This window comes from Bos mutus, chromosome 5 (assembly GCF_027580195.1).
Source record: "Bos mutus isolate GX-2022 chromosome 5, NWIPB_WYAK_1.1, whole genome shotgun sequence".
In the NCBI taxonomy this organism is placed as follows: Eukaryota; Metazoa; Chordata; class Mammalia; order Artiodactyla; family Bovidae; genus Bos; species Bos mutus.
In genome coordinates this window covers 13,844,484-13,866,964 of record NC_091621.1, presented here as the reverse complement: position 1 = coordinate 13,866,964, position 22,481 = coordinate 13,844,484, and the positions used below count along the sequence as shown (strand labels likewise).

General features: G+C 43.6%; 1 protein-coding gene across 4 annotated transcripts in view; it reads left to right on the top strand.

Annotated features, from left to right (window-relative positions):
- Nucleotides 1-9,958: 9,958 nt before the first annotated feature.
- Nucleotides 9,959-22,481, top strand: part of ELK3 (ETS transcription factor ELK3) — a 69,860-nt gene continuing 57,337 nt past the window's right edge. The window contains exon 1 of one of the 4 annotated variants that reach the window (XM_070370328.1): nt 9,959-10,330. The gene's annotated coding sequence lies outside the window, so the exon portion shown is untranslated. Of the gene's footprint in view, nt 10,331-21,804; nt 21,989-22,481 lie in introns of those variants that run through there. The other 3 variants (XM_070370327.1, XM_005898410.3, XM_070370326.1) reach the window with 3 other exon arrangements.

The window sequence follows — 22,481 nt, the reverse complement described above, 5'->3', positions numbered from 1 at the left end:
GACTTCACTTTCACTTTTCACTTTCATGCATTGGAGAAGGAAATGGCGACCCACTCCAGTATTCTTGCCTGGAGAATCCCAGGGACGGGGGAGCCTGGTGGGCTGCCGTCTATGGGGTTGCACAGAGTCGGACACGACTGAAGCGACTTAGCAGCAGCAGCCTTACCACTAACCCTCACTTTTCAGCTTTCTAAGCTGCTCCTCTCAAACCATTCAGGGATCTTGAAGTCAAACTGATGGGCTGCAACTGACATTTTCTAAGCAAATAAAAAGGGATCAGATCAGATTAGTTGCTCAGGCGTGTCTGACTCTTTGCGACCCCATGAGTCGCAGCACGCCAGGCCTCCCTGTCCATCACCAACTCCCGGAATTCACTCAGACTCACGTCCATTGAGTCAGTGATGTCATCCAGCCATCTCATCCTCTGTCATCCCCTTCTCCTCCTGCCTCCAATCCCTCCCAGCATCAGAGTCTTTTCCAATGAGTCAACTCTTCGCATAAGGTGGCCAAAGGACTGGAGTTTCAGCTTTAGCATCATTCCTTCCAAAGAAATCCCAGGGCTGATCTCCTTCAGAATGGACTGGTTGGATCTCCTTGCAGTCCAAGGGACTCTCAAGAGTCTTCTCCAACACCACAGTTCAAAAGCATCAATTCTTTGGTGCTCAGCCTTCTTCACAGTCCAACTCTCACATCCATACATGACCACTGGAAAAACCATAGCCTTGACTAGATGAACCTTTGTTGGCAAAGTAATGTCTCTGCTTTTCAATATGCTATCTAGGTTGGTCATAACTTTCCTTCCAAGGAGTAAGCGTCTTTTAATTTCATGGCTGCAGTCACCATCGGCAGTGATTTTGGAGCCCAGGAAAATAAAGTCTGACACTGTTTCCACTGTTTCCCCATCTATTCCCATGAAGTGATGGGACCGGATGCCATGATCTTTGTTTTGTGAATGTTGAGCTTTAAGCCAACTTTTTCACTCTCCACTTTCACTTTCATCAAGAGGCTTTTTAGTTCCTCTTCACTTTCTGCCATAAAGGTGGTGTCATCTGCATGTCTGAGGTTATTGATATTTCTCCCGGCAATCTTGATTCCAGCTTGTGTTTTATATCAAAATACATCACACATAATAAACATTATAAAAAAATCTATTGTGAAACCTGTTTCAATCCTTTATACGTGTGTATAGGACTTAGATGTAAACTGCATTTTCTCCTGTGGGTTAGAATTAAAGTTTTCAACCTGCTGCTCCAGGGGGCAGACTAAAATGCCCCAGCCTTCTGCTGTGCAGACTTTGCGACCAGGGGTTTCTTAGGCAGAACTGCTGTGAATAACTACAGTGGGAGGTGAGGTCTCAGACACTCTCTGGTCCAGTGTCCTCAGTTTATAGTTTGATGGGGGAAGACGCTGAGTCTAAGCAAGGTGATATGACAAGTTAGTGGTAGAAACTTTACTCCCAGCAGTTCCCCAGCCTCTCCATTCTGGGTTTCTCCTCTTTACCTTGTGGTGGTGTTCAGTGGCTCAGTTGTGTCCCACTCTGCAACCTCATGGACTGCAGCACCCCAGGCTTCCCTGTCCTTCACTATCTCTGGCAGTTAACTCAAATTCACATCTATTGATTCGGTGATGCCATCCAACCATCTCATCCTCTGTCATCCCCTTGTTTTACTGCCTACAATCTTTTGCAGCGTCAGGGTCTTTTTCAATAAGTCAGCTGTTTCCATCAGGTGGCCAAAGTATTGGAACTTCAGCTTCAGCATCAGTCCTTTAAATGAATATTCAGGGTTGATTTCCTTTAGGATTGACTGGTTTGATCTCCTTGCTGTCCATGGGATTCTCAAGAGTCTTGTCTAGCACCACGGTTCAAAAGCATCAGTTCAGCGCTCAGCCTTCCTTATGATCCAACTCTCACATCCATCTATGGCTACTGGAAAAACCAAAGCTCTGACTATACAGACCTTTGTTGACAAAGTGATGTCTCTGATTTTAAATGAGCTATCTAGGTTTGCCAGATTTTCTTCCAGGGAGCAATCGTCTTTTAATTTCATGGCTGCAGTCACAGTCTGCAGTGATTTTGGAGCTCAAGAAAATAAAGTTTGCCACTGTTTCCACTTTTTCCCCATCTATTTGCCATGAAGTGATCAGACTGGATGCCATGATCTTAGGTTTTTCACCTTGTGTAGTCCTCTATTAGAACTCAGTAAAGAGTACCAGAAAGGATTTGGGGTTTGGTCCAGAAACCTGAACTTTAGTCCCAACCCCATCACTTACTGTCAGAGAAGGCAATGGCAACCCACTCCAGTATTCTTGCCTGGAAAATCCCATGGATGGAGGAGCCTGGGAGGCTGCAGTCCATGGGGTCACGAAGAGTCAGACATGACTGAGCAACTTCACTTTCACTTTTCACTTTCATGCATTGGGGAAGGAAATGGCAACCCACTCCAGTGTTCTTGCCTTTAGAAATCCCAGGGACAGCGGGGCCTGGTGGGCTGCCGTCTATGGGGTCACACAGAGTCAGACACGACTGAAGCGACTTAGCAGCAGCAGCATCACTTACTGTATGACCCTTATCCCACAAATCAATATCTCCACTCTTCAGTTGTATCAAATGTAAAATAGGATTCATAATATTAGAGACTGATTGAGTTCATCTATTTAATTGTACTTTTTAAAGTGTGAGGCATTATACACATTTTCTAGTTGTTTTTGCTCTTTGAGTATCTATCACATTTATTCAAGAAATGTGTATTGCTGTGGACATGAAGCAGGGGATGGGGGATGAATGTAATATTACCAAGTCTCACCCCCTCTTAAGAGTATCCATTGATACTTTGTGGGGAGGGAGATACTGCTTCCATACATTTTACCTCAGCATCTGCTTTTGTCCTCAGAGCTCTCGCCGGAGCCTACAGAAATCCTAGTTAATTTAAAGCTAGTTCAAAAACGTGCCATCGCCCCAGCTTCCTTTACATCCAAACCCTGGTGCCTGGTTTCTGACAGCAGCCTGTAGGTGGCATTTCTCTTCTCCTCCATCGTGGGTTCCATCTGTAGCGTCAGCAGCCTGGGGGAGACATGAGGCCCTAGGACCATGGATGTTCCACTAATGACATCGTTGGCCATCTGCCTGCTCTGGGGGGGACTCAGTACTGCACCTCTGCTCCGCCTAAACCCAGTCTTCTCCAGTTATTTCTCAGATTCCAATTGCGATGTCTTACATGAGGTGACTGGGTAAACCCTCAGTCCACTAAGAGCCTGTTGTATAGCACAGGGAATTCTACTTGATGCTGTGGTGACCTAGATAAGAGAGGAATCCAGAAGGGAGAGGATATATGTATGCATATGGCTGGTTCACTTTGCTGTGTAGCAGAAACTAACACAATGTTGTGAAGTTACTATACACCAAGAAATTTAAAACAGAGAAAGTGTCCTATTTTCTTGTTCTACACATTTAAAATCCAAAGTAGTTGTTTATACAGGAACTCTAGGCAAGGCATCACTAAAAGAAAAAAGAACCAAGACCATTTGTACCTTTTTGGACAAATCAGATTTCTATTATGTAGGAAGTGATTTTGACCAGTAGCTGCTCAGAATAGTTTCTCAGTTGTATTCACCTGGAGAGTACAGCAGATTATTTTATTTATATATATATACACACACACACACACACACACACACACACACACACACACATATCTGTATAATCTACAGAGATAATAGAAAGGAAAATCTCCTTTCCTTTCTAATGATATAGTGTGGTTTGGGGGTGAGTGTGGATATATAAAATATTCATAAGTTTCAATCAATTGAGAATCAAAAAAAATCTAAAGCTTGGAATCATTGTTTATTCCTTCCAAATGTCATCAATTGTTCTCCCTTCTAGTGATTGTTCATGTGTCTGAGTTAGTAATGTACATCATTTATAGAACTTGTATATCAGTCCTTTTATTATTGATGAATTGATTTATTAAAAAATTTGTTAGCAACTTTTTTGGTAGGCATTAGGGATAATGCTAAGTGGTAAAGTTCAAACCCTGTATGATGGGGATGCAGGAGAAATGGGCCATGGACTTCATCTGGTGGATCTTGAAAGACTTCTTGGAGGAGGTGGAGTTCAAGCTTAGTCAAAAGGATGAGTAAGACATTTACAAGGCTTTCATGAGCAGAGAGGTCATCTGGGTGGAGCTCTGAAGATACAGAGATTCTTGGATTCAAGGTCAGAATCTCAGGGGTGAGGCCCTGGCATTTGTGGTTCCAGTGTGTAAACAGGACTGGGAACTCAGGTTTGTTCAGAGACCAGAGAAAAGTTTGAAAGGCTATCTCCAGGGCTAGGAGAGTCCAAACCAGCTATTCCCCACCTCAGCAGAAGACCAAATAAGAGGAATTAAATGAAGTCCAACAACTTGGTTTCCTTTGAGGAAGTTTCTGGATGTGAAGTTTGTTAAAGATATTAAGATTTTAACCCCATATGAGAGAGAACAGTCTTCTTCAGAATCAGAAAGAAAATGCAGCTAAAACAAAAACAAAAAATAGGGCAAAACTTGATGGCCTATACCAGGGGTTGATAAACTTTTTCTGTAAAGAGTCAGAAAGTAAATATTTTTGCTTTATAGGCTGTACCAGTCTCTGTCACAACTATTAAACTATGCCACTGTAGCATAAAAGCACATTAGGTAACCTGTGAGTGAGTTAGGGTGGCTCTGTTCCAACAAAGATTTATTTATGGACACTGAAATTTGAATTTCATATAATTTTTACATGTTACAAAATATTATTCTTCCTTTGATTTGTTTTCAACCATTTAAACACATAAATTCTTATCATTCACTAGAGCCAGGAGGTAGAAGCAACCCAAATGTGCATAAGCAGATGAATGGTTAAAAAAAAATGTAGCATGTGTACACAACTGAATATTAGTCAGCCTTGAAGAGGAAGGAACTCCTGTCACATGATATACCATGGGTGAAGCTTGAGGACACTATGCTAAGTGAAATAAGCCAATCACAAAAATGATAAATACTGTATAATCCCACTTATGAAAAGAAGTGAAAGTGTTAGTGACTCAGTTGTGTCCAACTCTTTGTGACCCCATGGACTGTGGCCCACCAGGCTCCTCTGTCCATGAGATTCTCCAGGCAAGAACACTGGAGTGGGTAGCCATTCCCTTCTCCAGGGGATCTTCCCGACCCAGGGATCAAACTCAGGTCTCCTTCATTGCAGGCAGATTCTTTACTGTCTGAGCCACCAGGGAAACCCAATCCCACTTATATGCGGTACCTAAAGTAGTTGCATTCATAGAAATTGAAAGTAGAATGGTGGTTGCCAGGGGCTGGAGTAAGAGAGAATGGAGCATTGTGTTTAATGGATAGAAAGTTTCAGTTTTGCAAGATAAAATGGCTCTACAGATCAGTAGTACCACAATGTGAATAGGCTCTACACCCTACTATACTAAACACTTAAAAACAATTAAGATGATAAATTTTATGTTATGGTTTTTACCAAAATTAAACTTTTTTTTTTAAAGAAAAAGTTAATTCTTACCTTGAAAGTCATAAACAGGCAGTGGGTCTTGTAGACTACAGTTTGCCAACCTCTGGCCCATGGATGGCCAGTCTGAGGGCAAAAACGATGGTCCAAATCAGTGCTTCTCAAAGGTCCCCATTGACAGACCTCTAATAATGCAAAAAGGAGAAGGCAGACTCTCAATGGGTCTGCCTGCAGGTCTATACAATTATTTTAAATATTCATTCAAATGCAGTTCATGAAAAATGTCAAATCCTGGTTCATAGCACATGTTGTTTTAATGTAAACTTGGCATTCAATGTAAAATTCAGTGAAAACTGATGTTCATGCAGGCTCAGAGAGGGTGAGTGACTTAGTCAAGGTCACAGAGCTGAATAAGTCAGTGTGGGACTGGATCCCCAAATTCCTGATTCCATTTTTCTACTTGCCACCTGCGTGCCACCTTTTCATCAGGCTTTGGCTGTCTATTTCCAACTCCCATCCACATCCCCGCCCATACTGAGGCAGTCTCCAAAGTAGTGAAGCAAACCACTTTTAAGTTTCTACCAAAATTCACTGATTCATAAGTTTAATACCATCAATTCATATGTTTCATATATTATTTGTTCTATGTTCTAGAATATTTGAGTCTGATATATTCTAAAACTCACTTTTTCTTGTCCTATCTAATTATACTTCCTCATCCATCTGTATTTTTTAAAATTGTTCACAGCATCCCATTCTGTTACACATTGTGCAATGTTAAATTATGAGATTTGCTGTTTTTGAATACCCAGCATCCATTTTCTCTTATGGTAGATTATTTGTTCATATTTCTCTCATCTTTCCTCTTTGTCCTTCTCCCTGTTCCATTGACTTTATTTTTTTATTTATTTATCTCATTGTGCGGGTCTTAGTTGTGGCACAGAGGATCTCTCAGTTACAGCATGCAAACTCAGTGGTGGCATCTCAGATCTAGTTCCCTGCCCAGGGATTGAATCTTAGGCACTGGACCATCAGGGAAGTCTTCCCATTGACTTTAATTTTTAAAAAGCACTTTATTTTTATAATTTTATTTATTTATTTTTGGCTGTGCTGAGTTTTCGTGGCTGCGTGGGCTTTTCCTTAGTTGCGGCAAGCGGGAGCTACTCTCTAGTCGGAGTGAGCTGGCTTCTCATCACGGTGACTTCTCTTGCAGAGAACAGGCTGTAGGGCACATGGGCTTCAGTAGTTGGGGTTCCTGGGCTCTAGAGCTCAGACTCAATAGTTGTGGCTCATGGAATTAGTTGCTCCATGGCATGTGGGATCTTTGGGATCAGGGATTGAACCTGTGCCTCCTGCATTGACAGGTGGATTCTTCACCACTGAGCCACCAGGGAAGAGCCAACCCAATCTCTTCCCCCGACCCCATTGACTTTAGCTTTGGCCACATGACTCACTTTCCCCTCTGGGTTATGAGTTGACCTGAGGGTGTGCTAGTCCTAAGCAGAGGTGTTAAGAGGCTCCATGTGTCTTCACTCACTTCTCTTGAGCTCCTGTCCTTCTAGAAAGTCACAAGTCCTGTGTTGAGCCTGTTCCTTCAGCCTGGGTCCCAGAATAAGAAAAACATGTGAAGCAAACCTGAACCCAGACAACTGAGACCCACTTGTTGTTGTAAGCCACTGGGTGTTGGGGCTGTTTGCTACATACTATTATCCCAGCAAAAGCTGACCAATACACCAAGGTTTTGATTTTCTTCTAGAGACACCCCTCCCCCGACCCCCACTCTCCATCCATAAGGTTTACTTGAACTGATCCTCCTCCATCCTGCCCCAAGCATCCTCGAACTCATCACACTGACTAACTCCAATCTCTGGTAAGATCTGTTGTTCTTTTCAAAGCTGAGAGAGCCTCATTCTCTCTTGGCTGGCATTCATTATGAGTTCCTGTCATAGAGGGTTTCTGAAGAAATTACTCATCATCCATATAATCCAAACTCCTATCTGTTTTATAACAGAAGCATAAAAAGAATGTGATCATGCAATACTAGATGCTACATCTTTTGGCCACTTTTTGATAGTGAGAAGGAAAGCATAGGAAACCAATAGCAGTTGTGAACTAAATGTTCCATGTCTCTCCTAAATTCACATGGAAACGAATAACCCCTAGTGTGATTGTATTAGGAGGCTGGGCCTTTGGGAAGTAATTGGGTTTAACTGAGGTCATGAGGGTGGAGCTCCTGTAATGAGATTAGTGCCCTTTATGATAGGAGACACCAAAGAGTTTGCTTCCTCTGTCTCCTTCTACATGTGTGTATTGAGGAAAGGCCATGTGGGGACACAACAAGAGGTGGCCCTCACCAAGAACCAAATCTGCTGGCACCTCGACCTTGGCATTTATTACAGCAGCCTGAGTTAAGGCCTGCTGACACCTCCCTGCACCTTGAGGAAGAGCTGTGTCAGCTCTGAGTTATTCATTTTAAGCAGAAGCTTGGACTAGTGATATGGACAACCTAAATAAAACACCAGGAAAACTTAAGGAGGTCTTCATTTGGTCTGGGAAACTCCAGGACTGCCCATGAGTGTTTCAGAAGTGCCTTAGACAAATAAGCATTTCTTCAAAACAAAGCCTAATAAAATCATGTAAATCTCTTGCTTACATAATAGGATTCAACAAAGATTTTTTTATGAAGATATATAATAAAAAAGCATGAAAGCCACTAGTTTAAGATACACTCATGCTTTGCTTTGGCATACACTTTTTAGATAACATAGTGCTCTGAATTGTATGTCTGAGATTGTTTCTCTGAGAAGGATAGAAAATGAACATTCCCCTGGTCCCCAGCTGGATCATTCAGAGGTACAGAGTAAGCTCTACTGAGTGATAGAAGCCCACTAGGGATTAAAGCAATAATCTCTAGAGTGGAAAATTATCTGTGGAAAATCAGGGGTTGATAAATAGCCCTCTTCCGCATACCCTCTCCTTCTTCTTTACTCTCCTACCTTCCCCCAAGCCCCGAACTCTTCATGTTTTCCCACCTCTCTCGGAGGTCTGGTGGGCTACAGCCCCACTTCTCAGTGAACTATCCACGCCAGCCCCAAAGCAAAGGCTGAGGAACCGGACCGTCCTATGGTCAGGTGCTCTGATTGACACTTGGGGGTGGGATCTGGTACTAACTAGAGTAAAATACAACCCTGCCCTTAGAAGCCCAGTTAGTAAGAGTGAGAGATTCATAAACAAATAGACTTCAGAAAGATTGCAAAAATTAGAAACAAATAAGCAAGTAGGGGAACTCTTAGAAAGCCACCCTTTGGAAAGCACACAGGCCCTGCCACCAGGAAATCTGACTTAATTGGTTTGGGCTGTGCATAGAGATCAATAGTGTTCAAAACAATCCCCAGGTGATTCTAACTTTAGCCTGGGCTGAGAACCATCCCAGACCTTTAGAATCAGGAACTTCTGTGGTGAAGTTAAAACCCGTTTTAACAAGCCCCCTACGTGATGCACACTCTTAAATTTAGGAGACGCGGGTCTGCGCTGCTCAGGAGGGAGAGGCGTGGACAAGGAAGGGGCCAGAAGCTGAGCAGTTGGGGCTGGAGCCCAGGACTGGGGTGGGGGATCCTTCCACCGGCCCCCTCTTCTAAGCCTCAGGGCAGTGGATGAGCTCTCTCGTCAGAGCCTGGCCTGAGCCCTTCGAGGCGGGTGTCCTTATGGGGGAATAGTGTGGTGTGGGGTCCAGTTTTGAGACCACGGAGCCTCCCTCCGAAGCCTCAGTCACTGGGCCCCTGGTCGCTGCTCATTTCCCTCTTAAGTCCCCTTAGCAGGCAGGAAAGGTCGGGCCCGGGGTAGGCCATAGCGAACGGCCAGACAGGGCTCTTCTGGAGAATCCTGGCTTCCAGTTTGTGGCTTCTCATCCTTTTCCCCCAAAGTGGGCCCCCTACTCTGAGCGCTGGCTTTTTTTTTTTTTCTCAGACAAAACCCGCGCCTCCTTTTCTGCACATGCAACAAACATCTTCTCCTCCTTAGCAATCACGCCCCCACCCACGATCAAAGTAGCCCTTTAGCCCAGAGCACCGAGACCCCACTCCCGATGCCCCTCGGCCCCACCGCTCTTCCATCCCAGCTGACATTAAACAGCAAGTCCAGCCGCCTCCCCACTTGGGGCCTCCGCGTCCAGACCAACCGGGCAGGGCAAGCCCCTACAGCGGCGCGCAGCGCAGTACCCAGCCCAGGGACCCCCGGTTGGGCGGCGGGGGGAGGTGGTTAGAGGGTGGAGAAGAGGGACCCCCCAGGCCCCGGCCGCCACCCAAGGTCAGCCCCTGAGCGCGCCGGGGCAGCTCCTCCGGGTTTCTGGCCGACTTGCCCGCCCCCCCGTGGGGAGGGGCTGCGGCCACTCGGAGTCGCCAGGGGTCCGGAGGCTCCTCCCCGGGGGTGGCCGAGCAGGAAGCGGGGAGCGCGGCGGGCGGGGGCGCGGGCGCGGTGCGGGGCCCGGGGCGGCGGAGTATGCGCGGGCCTCGGCGGCCAGCCCCGGCGCACAGCCGCGGCCGGGGCGCGCGGCGCGGGGCGGAAAAGCCTGTTTACACAGACTGCACACCGCCTGGGGAATAATGCAGTAAAGGAAGTGAGCCGGCTCGGCCTGACTGCTCCAACTTCCTGCTCTCACACACACCAGAGGGGGAAAAAAAAAAAAAAAGGGAGCGAGAGAAAGAAAAAAAAGGGGGAAATCAGGATCTCATTACAAGAGCAACAGACCGTCTGCAGACGCCTGTCAGCATGGAAAGTCGGGGGCTTTCGCCCGGTTCCTCCTAGAAATTCCCCCGAAGAAGGATCTTGAAAGCTCCCCCACATCTGGGTAGGTAGTAGGGTTCGTGCCTGTTGCTCGGACACTTGCAAAGTTTCGTGGGGGTTGGTTTGGCTTTTTTTTTCTTTTCTTTCCTTTCTTCTGTGTGGTTTGGTGGGGGTGGGGCGGGTGGGCACCGCGTAGGAGGCTGCAGGCCGGGGGGCTGCTAGAAGGCCGCGGGGAGTGGGCGCCGCGGGATGTTCCTGCGCCTGGGTCCGCGCGCCGGCCCCGGGGGCTGCGGCCACCCGGCGCGGGCACACCCCGCCCTGGGCTGCGCTGTGAGCCCGGAGGAGGGGGCGCGCCGGAGGAGCGGGGGACGGTGAGACTTGGGGTCCCCGGGAGGATCGGTGACTGGAGCAGGCTGCGTGCCTGGAGACTGGACCACCGCTGACCTTCGAGGGGGGCTGGGACTTCCTCGGGGTTGCAGTGGGTACGGATGCTCGGATTCAGGGAGAACAGGGGTGGGGAGGGAAGAGGAGGGCGTGGGGAGCCGAGCGGCGGGGCTGGGGGCCGCGTCCCCTCTGGCTCGGCAGGTGACCCCCAGCCCGGGTCGGCGCCCCAGGCGCACGCCCAACTGGACCTTATAAAGCTGGCAGAGTCATTACTGGACACGGTTTGGGAGGAGGACCCGGCAGGCCGGCGATGGTCTTGGAGCCCGCAGCAGTTTGGGATGGGGCTCTTCAACTTGCAACTGAATGTTGGCCTGTAATGCTACTGTAACTTTAGGGGGTAGCAATCACAATTTTGGACGGTTAAAAGAAAAATCGGAGGTCTGGATTTTTGTTACGTTTTCTGAACCGAATCATCTTGAGGACAAGCTGCAGTTAGGCGGCGGGTGGGGGTGGGAGAAAGAAATGTTATTTCAGAAACTGCAAAAGGGGCTTTTTAGAAGAAGAAGAAAAAAAAACGAGTGTCGGGAGAGTTTCTGGCTTGTCTGGAAACGGCAAGACTAATTGCCATGCGCTTCCGCTTTGAAACTGGCAGCAGACAGCATCTTGAAAATGACTCACTAGAGGAGCTCACAAAGAAACTGTGGTTTGCTCCTTCTCAGGTTTATATATTTGTGCCTTTTACAGTTTCCTTTGTAGTGTTCGAGGGGTCACCCGCCCCTTCCCCGCCGGCCCCCTCCCACCCTCCCGCTTTTGGAAGCCCCTGGCGGGTCTTTAACTCCCCCAGCACCCCAGCCGGGAGGTGGGGGACGCCGGGGGAGGCTGAGTTGTTTTTGGAGTTGGCTGGGGAGAGGGTTAAAGGGATTCTGCTGCTGCAGGGGGAAAAAGTTCCCTGAATTTTCCACTGGCTGCTGCAGGAAGAGAGCCCCTTTAGTCATTGCTAAGTAATGTCTGCACACACACCAACTAATCTCATTAGGAGTTTCCGCTGCTCAGCACAGGAGGGGTTTTGTGCAGCCACTGTCAGCCGGGGGAGCCCTGCGCTGGAGACCGAGACAAGTTATGGCTTTATTTACTTAGAGGGGCAAGTCGCCCAACGAACCTTTTCAGGGTAGCATCTTAAACTTTGAAGTCATTTTGGATTTTGGGCTTACAAGGTTTTTCTCTCCTAGCTGTCCGTGCGCGCGCGTGTGCGTGCGTGTGTGTGTGTGTGTGTGTGTGTGTGTGTGTGTGTGTGTGTGTGAAGTTTCTGTTACCCAAGCAGCTCAAACACACCCATCCTCTCTCATCTGTGCTTCAGTTGGAGGGGGAGAGGGGGGGTGCGGCGGAGGTGATGAGAAACCGAGCGTGTTCCAGGCAACTGTTAATGAGCTCAAATTGATTTCTGAGTCTTATTGGCAAACAGAATACCCTCTGATCTCTCTCCCTTCTCTCTCTCTGTGTGATACACTTTTATTTGGGAAAGGTCAGTTATGAGTTTCAATTTATGGGGATTATAAAATTACAAATTGTGTTAGGAGGGCTCGCGGGTCAGACAGTTAAGAAGACTGTCCCTAAATGTTTTTAGGGTTTCCAGTAATGATCCTCCCTGCAAAAACCCCTGATGGTCATTCTATGCCAAATATAGCCAAGGCCTTCTGGGCTTTTTTTTTTTTTTTTTTTAACCTTTCAATGTTGGAAATGTGTAGAGTTACTAAAAAGGGTAAATAATTTTAAGGAACCTGATTGCAATTGTGGATCTCCTTTATTGACAAGGACATGCTGCTCTCTTGAGGAGTTTTTAAGGTGTCAGCGTTTCTTTTCTGGTGGCAAAGCATGTCCTGAAAACAACCCAACCAGCCCCACCAGGGTGTGAGTCAGTGGACATGAGTACAGGATGTCCCCAACACTGCACCTGGCACAGAGTAGATGCTCAATAAATTGTTGCATTGAAAGCTGTAAGTAGGATAACAGAACTTACAATAAACAGATAAGGAAAAAAGCTTTCCAAAGGCAGCATCATTCTGCAGGATCTATCTTAAGGATAAAGGTTGTAAATATTCTCCTCTGTAGACTACATTTCCTTCAAAACAAAAAGGAGGTCAAGTTCTTTATTCTGATAAGTTATTTGGAATGCATGATGTTCATTTATATCAGTTCTCAACTAAGAGTAATTTTGCTTCCCAAGGGATATTTGACAATATCCAGGGACATTTTGGTTGTCATAATCAGAGGGGATACTACTGGCATCTACTGAGTAGAGGTTAGGGATGCTGCTGAACATCCAACAATGCCCAGGATAGCCCATCACAAAGAATTTTCTAGCCCAAAATGTCAGGAGTACCCAGATTGAGAAACTCTTGTTTACGTTAATGATGAAGATGATAACTTTCATATGAATTCATTCAACAAATAGGACATATAAAAATCATCATTGGCACTTTTCTGTCATGTTGAATAACAAAGTAGGCAAGAATTTTCTCTCCCTTTCTCTTTTTGGTTAGTAGTATGTGTGGAACGACATGTAAATAATGATAGTGTGATGGCGTACCTTTGTGAGCTGAGCTAGACCCTCTCTGAAGCTGACTTACCTGGTACTAATGCTGTCTAGACCAGAATGGCAGTAGCCCAGATGGGGGAGAGCAGTGGTTTTTTTTTTTTTTCAGCCCTATTTTAATTTTGATGTTTGCTAAACATTTATGAAAGACCTTCTCTTATTTAAAAAAAAAAGCTTAATAATTCAAACCTGGTAATACGTAATAACTGTAATTGTGAGATCCTAATTGAAATTTATATTTGTAATAACTTTTTAGAACTTGAATCTTTTCCTGAAATCAGTTGTAAAGGGCTTCCAGGCAGTGTATATAAATTAAAGTATTCCATTCTTAGCTGTCAGATACTGGATTTTATGCATCCTGTGCTGCCCAATTATATGTTTATCAGATTCAGAAAACCAACATGGTTGCAAAACATTACCTAAAACCAAACAAACCCAATACACTGAAAAAAAAAATTAAGGATGTGACTTCCTGGAGTAGAGGGTTTTTTTTTTTTTTTTGCTGATGGTGAATTGCTGCTTACTAATTAATGGCTCTGCTCCTTTCTAGTCCCAGGGAATGATTCAGCCATCTTTGTGATTTCTAGACCTGGGGTTCCTCATTAAACTTTAAAAGAAACAAGATTCTCTATCCCTTTTGGGTTTGACCTGACTGTGGGCAGACAGCTTCTGCCCCTAAGGGCCAATACCTACATATACGGATGAGCAGTTGTGGTCATTTGAATGAAGGGCTCCATTTCTGGCAGATGTTTCTGTATGTTTAAGGCAAGATTTTTTCATGTTTTATTATTTGTCTGTAATTCCCTTTTGCCTTCATAGATTGATATATTTGAGGTCACATTAGTATAGCAATATTTTCTAAAGGTTGTTTTTTTCCATTATAAAAATATTAATGTGAATTAGGAAGAGTGAGAAAACCACAAAGAAAAAATAATAAACATCTCCCATAATCCCTGTTAGCACTTCAGTGTATTTTTTTTTCTGATCTTTAAAAATACATACACACATACCCACACATGCACACACAAAATTGTTAATTGGAGTCACACTATACTTTCTGTTTTGTAACTTATTTTCAGTTAATATATCGTGTAACACAGTTTAATAACTTGTCCTAAGACCAAAATCACCACCCATAGAGCTTGTATTTATTGATCCAATAAATGTGTTGACTCAACAGTGAATTGACATAATTTCTACATGAACTCGTTCAGTACTTTCGTCTCTGTGGCTCCCAAGTCATGTTCTAAGAATGCTGCCCTCATGAAAGACTGAATTCATATATGCTGTGAAGTTTGGGATTTTGATGAGCTTCTCTGTGATTTAAGGATGAGTCATGATTTGCAGAAGAATATCAAGATGTAGTAACAGGAAGTCCAGGGTGCTACACATCAAAATAGAATGCTCAGTGGTGAAAACAGAGAAACTAGGTTAGACCAGAAATACACCTTGAACTTCTCTAGCTGTAAAGAAGGGAAGAAGGTGCTTCTTGCCCATTGGGTGACTCTTATTCATTAGTGTTTCATTTTATATCAGTAAAGTTTCCGAACTTTGAAGTTGGTATCTTCAGTGAATTTGCAGTTCAAGATTATTATTGCCCGTGACCAATTTGAATTGAGATCATCCAGCTTTTTGGCTGAGACTGTGGCAGTGAGAATGTGAAAATTCTGGTTTTGCCACTTAGAATACAGCCTCAGTAAAGGGAATTATCAGTGTGTGTGTGTGTGTACTGTTTCTTTTTGATTGATACATAATTGATTTATAATAACGAGCTAATTTCAGATGTACAACAATGATTCAATTATGTATATTCTTTTTAAGATTGTTTTCCTTATAGGTTACTACAAAATATTGAGTATAATTCCCTCTGCTGTGCAGTAGGTCCTAATTGGTTATCTGTTTTATATATAGTATCATGTATACATTAATCCCCACCTGCTAATTCATCCCTGCCAAGTCCTCTTTTCCTTTCAGTAACCATTAGTTTGTATTTTTCTGTGTCTGGGGTGCACTGTTAACACATCCTATGGGCCTTCAAAAATGGTAGATAATTCAGTCTTTTATGTAGAAATTTGACTCCTCATCATCCCTACCCACAACCAAAATGAAAATGATTTTCATCCATTACTGGAAACTCAAATATATGTCAGCAATTTAAAAATAAACTTTGAATTGACCTTTTAAATAAGTTGTAATTTGGTTGACTTGCCACTAGGAATTACTCACAGACCACTTTGTGTGTTTTAATTTACAGTTGCTGGAAAGTTGTTATTAAATTAGGAATTAAATGGGATTATTTTATAATTGGATGTGAGATTTATTTGCATATTTTTAAAGAAATTAAGATGATAGTTATGCTAATAGATTCTGATTTGAATTGGATTAAAATAAATTTACTCATATACATGCTCTAAAAAGAAGTTCCAAAGCACATAGCATCCAAAGTATTTTCAAAGTTACCATATCTAAGGACAGTTCCTAATTTTCCAAGTATAAATATGGGAGTGATGAGACTGTTTGGTGAGGTTAGGGGTCATTTACTCCAAAAGTAGAATGAATCTGAGACTCTTTGTGTCTTTTTATTTCTTTCACTGATATATAATTTACATGCATGAAATTGCACAGATCTGAAGTGTTACAGTATACACCTATGTAATCCCCACCCTTTACCTCCAAGGAGAGAAATTTCTATCATCTAGAAACATTCCCTGGTTATTTTTTTCATTATATTATGGCAATTTCATGATTCTACCATGTTACTAAACCCCAGAGCTCCAGGATAAAATACTGTAGTATTTTTATTTGATCTGCTTGGTTAAAAAGAAATTGTCAAAACGTGTGGATTTCCTCATCATCCTGTAAGAGGGGAAAAAAAAAATCCCTTCTACACTACTTAGTATCACTTATGCTAACCAACAGTCATATGTATGTTGCAGGAAAAAGTAGATTCCCTTAAAACAAGTTGGGTTTAGAGGCTAACTTGTTAGATCTCCCTGGACGGAGGTTTTCCTGGCCAGAGGATAGAGTGGTTGGAGAGTTAGATCCAAAGTCCTATTTGTGTTGGATTTTTTTTTTTTTTTAGAATAGAGAACTTGAATTCTTCCAGGAGTTATGAAAGTGTAAAGTAAATGTTGGCTGTCATCCCCCAAAAGCTGACTTTGAGAGACAGGCAGCAAGTTTTTGAAACTGTTTGGTGGTGGAAAAAGGGATTCCCCGTAAGTTTCCCTTCAATCCCATTTCTGCCCCTTGTTGAATCAGGATCACCCAAGGGAAGGTGCCAAGCCCCCTTTCCTCCTCCTCTTGAGGTTTGTGACAGGCACCCCTTGTTTTAAAGACCATGACTGCCTCATTCTTGGGGACACCAGTGACTATCTCCAGGTTGGGTACTGAGTAGCCTGGATAAGATTTTGATCACCAGGTTGGGTCCCTGCTCTTTCCTCCTGATCATATTTGAAAATCCTTCCCCCTCGCTGAATCTGAGGGGGTCCACATTTCCCCTCATCCCCTCCAGTCCCTTCCCTGCCCACAAGCTAGAGCAGTCCTTCAAACCCAGTTCCGACCCTGTGGCTCCTCTGCTTATAATCTCCCAGCGGCTGCAGCTGGGATACAGACCAAAAATCTCTAATGTAAGCGACATGCTGTGATTTAGGCCAACTCCACTGGCCTTTCCTCAAGTTCTCAAATGTGTAACGTGCCCTCTGACCACTGGGCCCTTCCAAATGCTCTTCTGTCTTCTGGGAATCCCCTCCTGGTCCTCTGTTCCCATCAACTTCTCTCACTACACTTTTGAGCCAGCATCTGGTCATCTGTCAGGTCTCTGCTCAACCATCCCTTCCCCGGGGAAACCTTTGCCAGTTCTCCAGACCAGATCTCCCCCATCTTCCATCCCTGGCCTTTAGAGCCCTTGTCACCGGATTTACTTGTGTTTTCCTTTTACCTGAATTCTTCCTCTGCAGATTCTTGCTATCCAAGCGCAGGTACCAAACAGTTTCAGATGTTTGTTTCTGGAGCTGGGGTTGATGTTTCTTCTTATTCCTTAATACTCCTTATCCAAAACTCAGGAACCATGTAGATTTGATAGCTGGCTACCCCTTGTTATCTGAAGTCACCATCCAAACCCTGAAATTCATTAGATGCAGAAACTGAGGGATATCTGCACATGAATGTATCAAGATGTATTGCTCATCAGTCTTGCCCAACAGTCTGTAAGCTCCCACTGGGCCTCATCTTTTCTCATCCTTGTATTTATTCCAGCCCTTTGTACAATATGTGACATCCATTGAGTTAAAAGCAACCTGAAGGGGAAAGATTTTGTCAGTATGGCTCTTCTCCCCGCATTTTGCCAGTGAACTTGATATTGCTATTCCTAAATCCAGCTCTTGCTTAGACAGTAAGTTATTTGAATTAATAAGAGGCATATCTCTTGGTTAAACCAAATAGACAGCCAAGAATGTCCTCTATTGAGGATATATTGTTGTCCAGAGTTTTTGTCCAGATTTGCAGCAAAAGTGAATTTATAGAGATCAGGTTAGTGTGTTATCATCTGAGGGGACAAACTTTAGCTCTGTTGTTGATAAGTGTTATACTCAGAGTGCTTGGTTAGCAGTTAGGTAATTTATAAGATAGTACAGCTTGAAAGAATCTCAATGTAAAGTTCTTTCCATATTAAAATGAATCATTCTACAGCAATCATAGTCCTTTATTGAGACTTCAGTTGACCAAATTTCCATAGGTTCCTTGGGCTGAGTTCCATAACAGTCACTGTTAAAAGTGCTTCTTCATTTATACTAAAACCTTTGTGTAGCTTTTGTTTATAACTGCTTATAGTAAATGACATTTCTGATTGAGTTTTAAAATAATAAGACTGCCTGGGTGATGATGAAAGGATGAATAATTAAATACCTAAATTGTTTTCAGTTGAGGGCTAGATCTGCTGCTAATTTCAGCTGGGTTTTGCCGAGGAGTAGTTTGTTGATAGTCAAACCTTGATTAATCAGAAGGTGTAATTAAGCAATATTTTTTTTCTCCCTGCAGTTAATTGTCAGAAGAGAGAGATTATGACAACTACCACAACAAAACAAGGCCCAGAATTTATTCCGGGATGTGCTCCCACGTAACTGCAGGGTCCCTCTGTAGGAATTAACTGCAGGAATTCTTAAGATGTTTACACCTGTAAGTCCTTGTCATTATCACAGTGGTGACACGAGAGCCCAGGAGAATCAGAATGTTCTGTTAGGCAAACGAAAAAGGCTGTAGATGTGAGAACAGTTTCCCAACACTAATAGTTAAGAATATGTCTCTGATTAATAATGAACTGGAGAGGTAACTTCCTCAGTACCCCTTTACTAGAGCATTGGCATGTGTGTGTGCCTCTGTGGATGGAGCTACAGGAGGAATGCATGAGTCTAAGAGAATGAGACAATACATGGTCTCAGTTTTTGCTACTTCTCCACAGAGTCCCTCTTCTCATGTGGGATTCAGGCCCCAGTTCTATATAGAGGATTGGCATAAGGGAAAGTTTGCCAGAGCTCTTCTCATCCCAAAGAATCATTGCTTTGAGAACTCAAAAGAGCTTGGATTTTTTAATATAATTTTCAGGAGAGAAGAAAGCTCCATATAGAACATACAGGAAGGGACCAAACCACTTAGCATCATTTGAAGACTATGTGGATGCAGCTCCTTGATCTTTTCTGTATGGTCTTACATTTGAAATTCTCTGGATTCTAGACTTCATGAGGGTTTTGGGGAAGCTATTTTTTGCTAACATTCCTGCCTGTTTTTAAAACTCCAGATACTGATCACTTAGACCAGAAGGTGTTGGGTAGTAGAGCATGGCTAGGTTTTTTTTTTTTTCTTTCTTTCTTTTTAGAAGCATTTTAGGACAAACATCTCCAGATTCTCCCAGTGATATTCTGAGTCAGGGTTGGAAGTAATTAAACCCCAGGTGGAGAGAGAGAGAGAGATGCTGTCCCATGGTGCTGAGTCTCTAGAGGAGGGAAGATTGCCTGTTGGTGAGCCCTCTCCATCTTTGATGGTGGAGGCAAAACCAGAAGCATGGATCATCCAGCCACTTAGCGTTCCTGACTTTGCTTCATTCACTTCTTTAGGTTCTTTAGCACTGATTCTCAATTCTGCATTTGTTATCCTTAGATGCACTGAGTAATTTTGAAGAGTGTTAAACAATTTCCTAAAGTGAATTACTTTCATTACAGAAGTATATGCTATTAAAAGATGTCTTAAAGCAAACCAAATGACCCAAGAGTACTTGGGGCTCCCAGAAGCTCAGCATCACTGCTCCCCAGAGTTTTGACCTGCTTTGATTTAAATCAGAACTGAACCACAAGAACAGCACCCTCCTCCAGGCTTTGCCACATCCTTTGTTTTTTTTTTTAACCTAAATATTGTACATGCTGTGTGTGCTCAGTCACTTTAGTCATGTCCGACTTTTTGCGACCCTATGGACTATAGCCTGCCAGGCTCCTCTCTCCATGGGATTCTTCAGGCAAGAATACTGGAGTGGGTTGCCATGCCCTCCTCCAGGGAATCTTTCCAACCCCAGGATTGAACCCAAGTCTCCTGTGTGTCCTGTATTGCAGGCGAATTCTTTACCCACTGAGCCACCTAGATATTAAGACTTACCAATTTGTCTTTAGGAAAACAGAGACTTTCAGACCTTGATGGAGAAGATCGTATATGTACCAAATGCTTCAAATACAGAAAGGGTGATTTTCTTTAGCAAAGGGAAAAGATCATCTAAAGTTGAAGCTGGCACTTATTTTGTGCAATTAATATATTTGTGTGGAACAATTACTGGAAGAGTAAGCAGAGGAACAAGTCATATATGACATGTAAGGAAAGGGCTAACCCGACTTGGTGGATGGCAGGCGCCCACGTGGGAATTAAGGTGTGTGAGGAGGCTTTTTGGCACACTGATGTTGGATGCTGATGCCGCCAACAACGGTTCTCCTGTTGGATGCTTTTGTTGGTTTCTTAAAGGAAACGTGTGCACGTCAGCCTGACACGAATGAATGAACTCTCAGTCTTCCACTTGATGACAGTTTCATTGTTATTTTGTTCATTTATTCATTGCAGTTTGGGGGTTAATAAACAGATTTCAAGTATAACGCCTTGGAGAAGATTAGTTTTGAAATCACACATTATCTGTTTTTGCAACATAAAAAAAAAAGATACAAATAATTATACTCAACAGAAACACCAAGATATTTTAAATGTGTTCCACTTTCTACAGTTTATCTACAAGTCAGGCTAGATTTTTGAAATGGACGTTCTCTCAAACAATGAGATGCCTTTTGCTTGCCATTTTACCTTCATGCTGTTGTAGTTTTGCTTCATGTTAAAAAGAACTTTATTAGCAGTTATTTGAATTTAGACGAAACTCTGCATTTTGGTACCATACTTGTCATATATAGCTACACTTGGTATCTCTACAAAAATGTGGGAGAGAATTATGCATATGGAGACAGTAAAGCTATAAAAGTGAGACTGTACCTTCATGACTTTAGACACAGCTAAAATCCCCCACAGATGTCCACCACATGAGCAGGTGATGATATTTTGAAGACTGCAGAGTCACTGTTTTTTATAGATCCCTTCCAATGTGAACATATTATCATACCAGATTTATGTATAAATGTTGAGGCCGAGAATTTGCATTTTCTAAACCATGCCAAGCATTTTGTCAAGAAGAGCACTCAAGAGAAGTAGTGATGCTCAAGTAAGCGTGGATCTTTGCTTAGGTAGCCACCCCTGGAAGGCAGGTCTTTTGTGCTTCTCCAGAATCCCTAAAGCTGACGTCACAAATACCAGGGACTTGCCACTATTTTTGTAACAGTACTGTATATAGTAAGGCCCCCAAAACTAGCTACTGTTAGTCAATATATCCCAGCCAAATTTTGACATTTTCACAAACCAGCACATTTTGTGAAATGTTACACTTCAGAAAAAGGAAAGGGGAAAGGTTTATATTTATATTATTATTAGCCATTTGTAAACAGTTCAAAAATGCTGTAACATTTCTAACACCGATCATATACTTATAAACAATGTCAAGATCAGCTAACTAGTATCATTTTCTATTTTTAGAAGACATGGAAAATGGTTTTGGTGGACTTATTCCAGGAAAAGGGAAAGATAACTTTACTAGGAGTGTTGGTGACCATTTTTCTTTTAGTGATATAGGCATTCAGATATGATTGAAGAAATGATGCTTTTTAAAAAAAAAACCTTTATTTGGAGTATAATTGCTTTGCAATGTGGTGGTATTTTCTGCTGTACAGCAAAATGAATCAGCCATACGTATACATAGATCCTCTCTTTTTTGGATTTTTATGGAGAACAGTGTGGAGGTTCCTTTAAAAAATTAAAAATAGAACTATCATGATCCAACAATCCCGCTCCTGGGCATATACCCGGGGGAAACCATTCCAAAGGATACATTCACCCTAATGTTTATTGCAGCACTATTTACAATAGCCAGGACGTGGAGGAAATGATACTTTGATTATTTTAAGTTCTGTAGAGAAGACAAGAGAGTTTCCAGTGTCTCTGGGAAGACCACAGCTCTCTCCCTCTCCTGGCTGATGCCAGGGCTCTCTGGGAAGGAAAGCTGGAAGGAGAGGGTCAAGGGTCCCTTTTGCTCCATCCTGTTCCCAAGATCAGGAGCCTGATGTGTCATGCGTGCATGAGAAGCAGTCGCTGGCCAAGAGACGTGTTCAGATGATGGTGGTAAGTGGAATTGAGATGGACTGAAATGATCTGTGGGAGGCTTTGGTCAGACAGAGGAGCAGAAGCAGTGGTCACCATGAAGAGAGTTTGAGGGACTGGAGATCAGGGCCACAAGGGAAGGGGAAGCTCTGAGCCTTTCCCCCGTCGGGGGGAAGCGAGGGAGATTGAAATGCCTGCAGATGTTGGAGGTGGCCCAGACTGAGTGCATTCAGACCAGGGAAAGGGGAAGATGCACAGATGGTTACCTTTCTACCAGGAAATGCCCGACCCTGCAGCTGGACGGGGACACCGAGCACAGCTGTGCAGATTTCCTGGTCCCCATGGTCCCTTGGGGGGCCTTCTGCAAGGAAGGGATGGTGTCGCAGGCCACTCCTGACCCCATCCGGGACTCCTTCCTCCCTGGCCCTAGTGTCGGCCCTGTGTGTGTGTGTGTGTGTATACATGTGTGAGAGAGACCAGGCAGATGTGATGTTGATCATTTGTGTGGGTGCAT